The following is a 10,243-nucleotide window of genomic DNA, read 5'->3' as shown; positions in this document are numbered from 1 at the left end:
TCTCTACAAGGGGGTAGTTCGTGCTGCAGGCTCTGCAGTGGTGGTAGGAGCAGGCGGGCCCTGGCAGGCCCCCCCCCCCCCTTCAGCCAGGGTCTGGGCCCGGGACTCCAGTTCCGGCAGTGCCCCCCTGATGGCAGCCATGGTCATAAAGTTTGACACTTCCTCAGACTGTGAGGTTAAAGGGATACTTTTGGTTTTTGGCAGACTGTCAATTTCCACTGGAGCCAGCCCCGGTACCTGTTTAATTTAAGAATGTCCTCATTTTTAAGGATTGTATAACAGTGTGTGGCCCTGATGAAGTTCAAACGAAGTTCTGGCCGTGCAGACAAACAGACGGCTAGACAGACAGACACGCTTTCTTGCTTATTATATAGATATACAGCCTGAGTACAAACTCGAAAAAACACTAGAAGGGAAAAGCAGGATGTATCATATTTGTGGAAATTTCAAAACCATCAGCCCTGTACTGTACACTGTTCAATATCCATTACCCAAAATTTAGGATATCTTCGCTACTGTGGAGAGTGATCCCTTCACAAATATTGATTTAACACAAGTTTATTTAGCAATGGAAATGGAAAATACATCAAGAAAAATGTAACAATAAATGTGCATATGATATCATAATCTCTGGAAGACAGCAAAGACCATTTAAACAAAACAGTGTTAATGAGGCATAAAGAGATAATCATTATTACTCAGGGCTCTATTTACTACAATCCGCATTGGTAATGCAGATTGTAGTGTGATATTACCGAGTGAATTCGCATTGCGAATTCAGGCAATATCACAGGGATTTACTGCTTGCGATAAAGATCTGTCCCTGCTAATCCCCTTCGGAGCCTTATCACGGTATTTTCGCAAAAAATACCGTGATTAAGTGCCCGCGCATGCGCCGACCGGTCGCCGCTGCTACCCCCCCCCCAGTGCTAAGCCCCACCCCCTGGCGCTAAGCCCCACCCCCACGATCGCGGACCCCCCCTCCCCCCACGTATTCCCCCTCCCCCCCGCGCGACCCCCCTCTCCCTTACTTACACTTACCTGCATGCTGCAGGCCTCCGGTGATGTTCTCCATTCCTCCGGTCAGGTGATCTCCCATACTGCACTGCTGCCCGATCACCTGATGACCGGGCAGCAGTGCACTGTGGGAGACCAGCTGACCGAGGGGAGACATCACCGGAGGCCCGATCACCGGTCCCTGGAGTCAGGTAAGTAAATTTTTTTTTTTTTTTTTTTTACAGTAATTAGCTTGCGGTCTGTTTAGACCACACAGCTGATTACAGGGACCAACTCCCGGCTCTGCTCTCCCGTTAGAGCATGCCAGGAGTCCGGTAACCGGGGGAGACCCTGGATAATGCCACCTCCAGGTGGCGTTATTATCACAGGGCTTTCCCCGGTATTTTTTTCACATTTATTTTTAGTAACTATGGTCAGATCACATTTCCCATTACAGTTATGGGAAATGCGATCTGCTTTACTAAAAACAAGTGATACTTAGGGGTTGGAGTAGAATTTTACGAATTCTACTCCAATTGCCCTGTAATAACTATAGGTGATACTAAAATAATGTGAAAAGGGTGTGAAAACACCCTTTTTCACATTATTTTAGTAAAAATAATGTTGATAAATAGAGCCCTCAGTGTCTATGTTTGCGCAGATGAGCGATTATTTGCTACTGTGCATGCACTAAAAGTCAGTGAAACCCCTACGGTGCATGTGTACCACCGAGTGTACATAAAGACCGCTGTTGTGAATGGAGTTACTTGTAATAGAGCTGGCGGCAAACAGCCATGGGCATTCTTAGGAGAAGACTGGGAGGCGACTTGAAGTGAACACAAAAAATGCCGTCTCATGGGTGTGTTATGGGAGTGTCGAGGGCGTGCCAGTGAATGTGACTGCATTCTCAAACACTGAGACGCAGCAACAGAGGCCATGATTACAGAAAATTCAGAAGGGGTCACTGCACCAGCCATAGGACGTCACGTCTCAAAGGTGATTGCGATGGTGCACCAATGGTGGAGTGTTTGAGTCCACTGGCAGATTTGACTGTCTACGGACAATAAAAGTGGGCATCTCATAGCTTGCAATGTCCAGCTCTCACAAGTATATAAACGGAAAGCTGTCAATAGTATTTGCATATTTTTGCAGCAGCAAAACTGAAAGAAATGGCAGCTGCGCATGGATTAGCGTCCACCTCTGAATCAGGCTCTATAAGTGGTATTGATGGGGTGTGACAGATGTTTAAAGATTCAAAATATATCACCTGATGTCCTGTCACAATAATCCTCATCCCCATGAGAATGGATTTTGCCAGCTCATTCACGGACCACATGTTTTTGATTGTTGTGGATTCTGATTTGAAGTGGCCAGAAGTCCACACAATTATTTTCACTTTCTCTGGGAAGAATGGCATTAAATAACTTTCAACCCCATATCATCCCACTTCCAGTGCCAGATTAAGGTCCAAATGGGCCTGGAGCTGAAATTTATGAAGGGCCTATTTTATGATACAGCAGGGGTGTGACCAGTGTAACAGGGGCGTGACTAATGATGTGGGGGGCATGGCCAGTATGTTGGGGAGTGGTCTAGTGCCTACCTTCAACCACCCCAATGACCCCCCCCACTTCGCATATGCACACATATATATATATATATATTAGGGATGTGCAGGCTCGGATAGGTTCGAGTTTGTATATTTGTGCCCCCCCACATACATTTTGGTAGGCCGATAGTAGTCACTTATCGCACTACATTTGTGTAGGCACACGTGTAAGTATTGCTGCCTGTACTACACTACTTTACCCACCACCCACTGAAATACCTTTCACACATCAATCAATGCTATGTACCGAACCTCTTACCAGCTACCACTCATGGAGACCATCTCTCAAACACCGAAGTACCCATCATTCACTATCGCTCACCGGCCCCATAATTCAACATCTGCGATCCCTCTCACCACCACTCCCTGACCCTGATGCTGACACACTGATATTCCCCTCATAACAGATGCACAAATACCCCTCACTTACCATCATGCCCTGACCAGGTAACAGACACACAAATATCCCTCACTTACATAATTCCCTGACCACATAAGACACACTAATACCCCTCCACTCATATCATGTCCTCACCACATAACAGACACACAAATACCCTCACTCACATCATGCCCTAACCACATAGTAGACACACAAATACCCCTCACTCACATCATTCCCTGACCACATAACAGACACACAAATACCCCTCACTCACATCATTCCCTGACCACATAAAAGACACACAAATACCTCTCACTCACATCATTCCCTGACCACATAACAGACACACAAATACCCCTCACTCACATCATTCCCTGACCACATAACAGACACACAAATACCCCTCACTCACATCATTCCCTGACCACATAACAGACACACAAATACCCCTCACTCACATTATTCCCTGACCACATAAAAGACACACAAATACCTCTCACTCACATCATTCCCTGACCACATAACAGACACACAAATACCCCTCACTCACATCATTCCCTGACCACATAACAGACACACAAATACCCCTCACTCACATCATTCCCTGACCACATAACACACACACAAATACCCTCACTCACATCATTCCCTGACCACATAACAGACACACAAATACCCCTCACTCCCATCATACCCTGACCACATAACAGACACACAAATACCCCTCACTCACATCATACCCTGAACACATAACAGAAATACAAATACCCCTCACTCACATCATTCCCTGACCACATAACAGACACACAAATACCCCTCACTCACATCATACCCTGACCACATAACAGACATACAAATACCCCTCACTCACATCATACCCTGACCACATAACAGACACACAAATACCCCTCACTCCCATCATACCCTGACCACATAACAGACACACAAATACCCCTCACTCACATCATACCCTGACCACATAACAGACACACACATACCCCTCACTCACATCATACCCTGACCACATAACAGACACACAAATACCCCTCACTCACATCATTCCCTGACCACATAACAGACACACAAAATACCCCTCACTCACATCATTCCCTGACCACATAACAGACACACAAAATACCCCTCACTCACATCATTCCCTGACCACATAACAGACACAAATACCCCTCACTCACAGCATACCCTTACCACATAACAGACGCACAAAATATCTCTCACTCACATCATACCCTTACCACATAACAGACACACAAATACCCCTCACTCACATCATTCCCTGACCACATAACAGACACACAAATACCCCTCACTCACATCATTCCCTGACCACATAACAGACACACAAATACCCCTCACTCCCATCATACCCTGACCACATAACAGACACACAAATACCCCTCACTCACATCATACCCTGACCACATAACAGACATACAAATACCCCCCACTCACATCATTCCCTGACCACATAACAGACACACAAAATACCCCTCACTCACATCATTCCCTGACCACATAACAGACACACAAAATACCCCTCACTCACATCATTCCCTGACCACATAACAGACACAAATACCCCTCACTCACAGCATACCCTTACCACATAACAGACACACAAAATATCTCTCACTCACATCATACCCTTACCACATAACAGACACACAAATACCCCTCACTCACATCATTCCCTGACCACATAACAGACACACAAATACCCCTCACTCACATCATTCCCTGACCACATAACAGACACACAAATACCCCTCACTCCCATCATACCCTGACCACATAACAGACACACAAATACCCCTCACTCACATCATACCCTGACCACATAACAGACATACAAATACCCCCCACTCACATCATTCCCTGACCACATAACAGACACACAAATACCCCTCACTCACATCATTCCCTGACCACATAACAGACACACAAATACCCCTCACTCACATCTCATCTGTATGTCCTGTGTTGTGCTACCCCCTCATCTATATGTCCTGTGTTGTGCTACCCCCTCATCTATATGTCCTGTGTTGTGCTACCCCCTCATCTGTATGTTCTGTAATGTGCTACACCCTCATCTGTATGTTCTGTAATGTGCTACCCCCTCATCTGTATGTCCTGTGTTGTGCTACCCCCTCATCTATATGTCCTGTGTTGTGCTACCCGCTCATTTGTATGTTCTGTAATATGCTACCCCCTCATCTGTATGTTCTGTGTTGTGCTACTCCCTCCTCTGTATGTTCTGTAATGTGCTACCCCCTCCTCTGTATGTTCTGTAATGTGCTACCCCCTCCTCTGTATGTTCTGTAATGTGCTACCCCCTCATCTGTATGTTCTGTAATGTGCAGCCCCCTCATCTGTATGTTCTGTGTTGTGCTACCCCCTCATCTGTATGTTCTGTGTTGTGCTACCCCCTCATCTGTATGTTCAGTAATGTGCTACCCGCTCATTTGTATGTTCTGTAATATGCTACCCCCTCATCTGTATGTTCTGTGTTGTGCTACCCCCTCATCTGTATGTTCTGTAATGTGCTACCCGCTCATTTGTATGTTCTGTAATATGCTACCCCCTCATCTGTATGTTCTGTAATGTGCAGCCCCCTCATCTGTATGTTCTGTAATGTGCTACCCCCTCATCTGTATGTTCTGTAATGTGCAGCCCCCTCATCTGTATGTTCTGTAATGTGCTAGCCCTTCATCTGTATGTTCTGTAATGTGCTACCTCCTCATCTGCATGTTTTGTGCAGAAGCGTATCTTCCTATTGGCCAGGATGGCACTTGCTAGGGGCGCCGGTGGGGGCTCCCCACCGGCCGGTGTCTCTGGCAAATGCCACCCGCAGCTAAAACCCACCGATGAGTCCAATTATTTATTTTTTAGATGGAGACAGCTGTGTCAAACGCTGTTGCGATCACAGCTACAGAGAACTCAGAATGTCAGAGGGAGCTGGGGAGTTGCTGCGCATGCCCAGCCACAGCTGCTCCCTCTCCCTCCTCACAGTGGGGTATATGTTTGATAGCGGCACTTAACGTGTCGCTATACCGCTTCCTGCTTCGCCTTTTTACCGAGGCGAAGCAGGAAGCACTACTGATGAGATGTAAGAACATCTCATCAGCAGGAGTGGGGGAGCGTTAACTCCCCCCTCTGGCGCTACCCGCTAGAGACAGCAGCGCATCAGCCTAGTGCTGATGCGCTGTGTCTCTGTCCTGGCCGGCTCCACTGAGCATGCGCGGGATCTCGCAAGTATCGCGAGATCCCAGCATGCAGCCCTGGAGCCGGCAGCAGCCCCAGCAGGGACAGCGCTGTCCTTGCTGTGGGGATAGGCTAGCGTCAGGGTGTAGCTGTCGATAACAACAGCTACAGGTGGCCGAACGGTCATGCTGTATGACCGTTCGTACATGGCCCTGCCGCTCGGTGCTGCTATCTTGTAGATAGCAGTGCCGATAATGCTAGGGGCGCTATCCTGTCATTTACCGCCCAGACCCCCGATCATACATCGGGGAGAAGCGGTATCAGCGCACATAAAGTGCGCTGATACCGCTTCTAGGCTTCGTACATCTACCCCAGTATGTGTTGCTGCAGCTGCCGATCTCCTCTCCTCAGCCCCAGGTATGTAATTATGTGGTGTGCCATGTACATGTAGGTGCAGTGCTACATATGTGTGTGCACTGTATGTGTGTGTGTGGTGTGCTATGTATATGTATGTGCAGTGCCAGGTATGTTTGTATGATCTGTGTGTGTGGTGTGCCATATACAGTATGTGTGTGCTATGTATGTGCAGAGCTAGGTATGTGTGTGGTGTGCCATGTACAGTATGTGTGCTATATGTATATGTATGTGAAATGTGTGTGTGTGTGTGCTATGTATATGTATGTGCAGTGCCAGGTATGTGTTTACAATGTGTGTATGTGTGCTATGTATATGCAGTGCTAGGTATGTGTGTAACTGTATACTATATGTGTGTGGTGTGCCATGTACAGTATGTGTGCTATGTATGTGCAGTGCGAGGTATGTGTGTGCACTGTATGTGTGTAAAATGTGTGTGAGTGTGCTATGTATATGTATGTGCAATGCCAGGTATGAGTGTACAATGTGTGTGTGTGTGTGCTATGTATATGTATGTGCAGTGCCAGCTATGAGTGTACAATGTGTGTGTGTGTGCTATGTATATGTATGTGCAGTGCCAGGTATGAGTGTACAATGTGTGTGTGTGTGCTATGTATATGTATGTGCAATGCCAGGTATGAGTGTACAATGTGTGTGTGTGTGTGTGTGTGTGTGTGCTCTTGCAATTCTATCTTTCTGGGGACTTGGGGTGGACAGCACACCAACACCGGTGGGACATCTAGCACAGTGGGGACCTAAAATGAAGTCCCCACGAGTCAAACCATTGGAGACAAAAGAGGAGGCATGTACCTGTTACCCCACATAGCAATTGGGCATGTCCCTGAAAATCACGTTTCCAAGAGTTTTATGGGTGTCGGTGTGTATGCCGTGCTGAGGGTGTGTGTTTAAGAGATCTCTGACAGAAAAAAAATAAAATAAAATTGGGGTGCAATGGCGCCACTTGGCCACCGGGGGGGCGCGTGTCCCCACCTTACGCTCTCCCCATGTTTTAAATTCATTTCTGGCTATTTAGAGGGAAAAAATAAATTGGGGTGCAATAGCGCCACTTGTCCACCGGGGGGGGCGCGTGTCCCCCCATGTTTTAATTTCATGGGTGGCTATTTAGAAAAAGAAAAAAAAATTGGGGTGCAATGGCGCCACTTGTCCACCGGGGGGGGCGCGTGTCCCCCCATGTTTTAATTTCAGGGGTGGCTATTTAGGAAAAGAAAAAAAAAATTGGGGTGCAATGGCGCCACTTGTCCACCGGGGGGGGGGGGGGGCGCGTGTCCCCCCATGTTTTAATTTCAGGGGTGGCTATTTAGAAAAAGAAAAAAAAAATTGGGGTGCAATGGCGCCACTTGGCCACCGGGGGGGCGCGTGTCCCCCCATGTTTTAATTTCATGGGTGGCTATTTAGAAAAAAAAAAAAAAATTGGGGTGCAATGGCGCCACTTGGCCACCGGGGGGCGCGTGTCCCCCCATGTTTTAATTTCATGGGTGGCTATTTAGAAAAAAAAAAAAAAAAATTGGGGTGCAATGGCGCCACTTGGCCACCGGGGGGGCGCGTGTCCCCCCATGTTTTAATTTCGTGGGTGGCTATTTAGAAAAAGAAAAAAAAAAATTGGGGTGCAATGGCGCTACTTGTCCACCGGGGGTGGGGGGGGGGGGGGGGTGGGTTTGGGGGGGCGCGTTTCCCGACCTTACACTCTCCCCATGTTTTCATTTCATGGGGGGGGGTGTCTATTTTTTCCCCCCAAAAATATTTTTTTGGAGTGCAATGGCGCCACGTGTCCACCAGGGTGGGAGGGGGTGCCTGGGGTTTTTCCCCCCCCCCACCTTACAGTCTCCCCATGTTTTTACTTCATGGGCGGCCTCTGTTTTATTTTTATTTTTTTTCCCAAAAATTTTCTCGGGGTGCTGCTGCACCGGCGCCAGGCGTCCGCCGGGGGGCGCCACCGTGCCGGTCGAGCCCGAGCCCCCTCCCCAGCCACCCATTGGCCCCTCAGGCCTCGGGGCGGCGGTCCCGGGAGGCCGACTCCCCTCTGCGGAGGCCCCAATGAGGTCGGATCTGGGTGCCCGCGTCCGTCCGGCGCTTCCAAGGCCTCGGGGAAGAGAGGGGGAAGTCGCCGCTGAAGGTGGCGCGCAGCGCCGATGGCGAGACCCACGGGGGAATTCCTCCCCCGGATTGTTAGGAGCGGGCAAGAGAGAAGGACGGGGCGGGGTCTTATCCCACCCGACGAGGCCCAGGCCGTGCTCCATGAGACCCATGGGGACTCTGCGAGCGAGGTGGCCCGGAGAGGGAACCAGGAGTGCAAGGGAGGTTCTGTGTCTGAGGTTGCCCGGGCAGGGCTCCAGGCGTAAAAGGGCAGAGAGGCCCCTCTGCTATCTTGGAAGCCTGCGTGGGCTGAACAGGGCGAATCTTCTCCCTCCCTTTACCAGGAGCGTGAGGGAGTTGCCGTGACGGAGCTTGCCCGAGCAGGGAACCGGAGGGTGACCGGGGTGAGAGCCCCATCCACCAGTGCGGGAGCCCCGTGGGTCTTGCGTTGAGGCTTAATGAGGACGACCCTTCCGTGCGGTGCACTGCCACCTGGTGGCAGACAGGGGAACTGCAACCTCTGGAAGTCCCAATGAGGTCGGGAAAAAGGGCCCGATGCCGGGACCCGGTTCCAGGAGGTCGGGTAAAATCTGCCGGCGCCCCGCAAAAGGTGGCGCGCAGCAGCGACGCCGTGACGTCCGAGGGAATTCCTCGGGCGGATTGATAGGTGGTGAAGAGATGCGAGAGAGAGAGCCAGGAAGAGATCCGTGGGGCACAGCGCGAGTTTTCCCAGTTTCACCCGAGTTACCCTTCCAATCGATGGGGGCACTCTTTGTCCCAGGTTGATTCTGCTGAAAGTGCATGGCTCCAAGAGTGCAAGGGAGGTTCTGTGTCTGAGGTTACCCGGGCAGGGCTCCAGGTGTAAAAGGGCAGAGAGGCCCCTCTGCTATCATGGAAGCCTGTGTGGGCTGAACAGGGTGAATCTTCTCCCTCCCTTTACCAGGAGCATGAGGGAGTTGCCGTGACGGAGCTTGCCCGAGCAGGGAACCGGAGGGTGACCGGGGTGAGAGCCCCATCCACCAGTGCGGGAGCCCCGTGGGTCTTGCGTTGAGGCTTAATGAGGACGACCCTTCCGTGCGGTGCACTGCCACCTGGTGGCAGACAGGGGAACTGCAACCTCTGGAAGTCCCAATGAGGTCGGGAAAAAGGGCCCGATGCCGGGACCCGGTTCCAGGAGGTCGGGTAAAATCTGCCGGCGCCCCGCAAAAGGTGGCGCGCAGCAGCGACGCCGTGACGTCCGAGGGAATTCCTCGGGCGGATTCATAGGTGGCGAAGAGATGCGAGAGAGAGAGCCAGGAAGAGATCCGTGGGGCACAGCGCTAGAAGGCTCGAGGTGCCCCTGAGCCACCCTTCCGATCGATGAGGCACCCCGCGTCCCGGCGGGGAGGGACGATCGCTCGGCCGGAACCCAGGGGTCCCGGCTGGTTTCATGGGCGAACCTGACCCTCCCTCAGCCCACGGCGCGCCCGGCACCCCTCCGCCACGAGGGCGTCCGGTCCACCAGGTGTCCGCCTTGCGCTCCGACCCCC

The sequence above is a fragment of the Taudactylus pleione genome, unplaced genomic scaffold (genome assembly GCF_031769625.1).
Source record: "Taudactylus pleione unplaced genomic scaffold, aTauple2 ptg000454l, whole genome shotgun sequence".
In the NCBI taxonomy this organism is placed as follows: Eukaryota; Metazoa; Chordata; class Amphibia; order Anura; family Myobatrachidae; genus Taudactylus; species Taudactylus pleione.
This window is presented reverse-complemented; position numbering follows the sequence as displayed.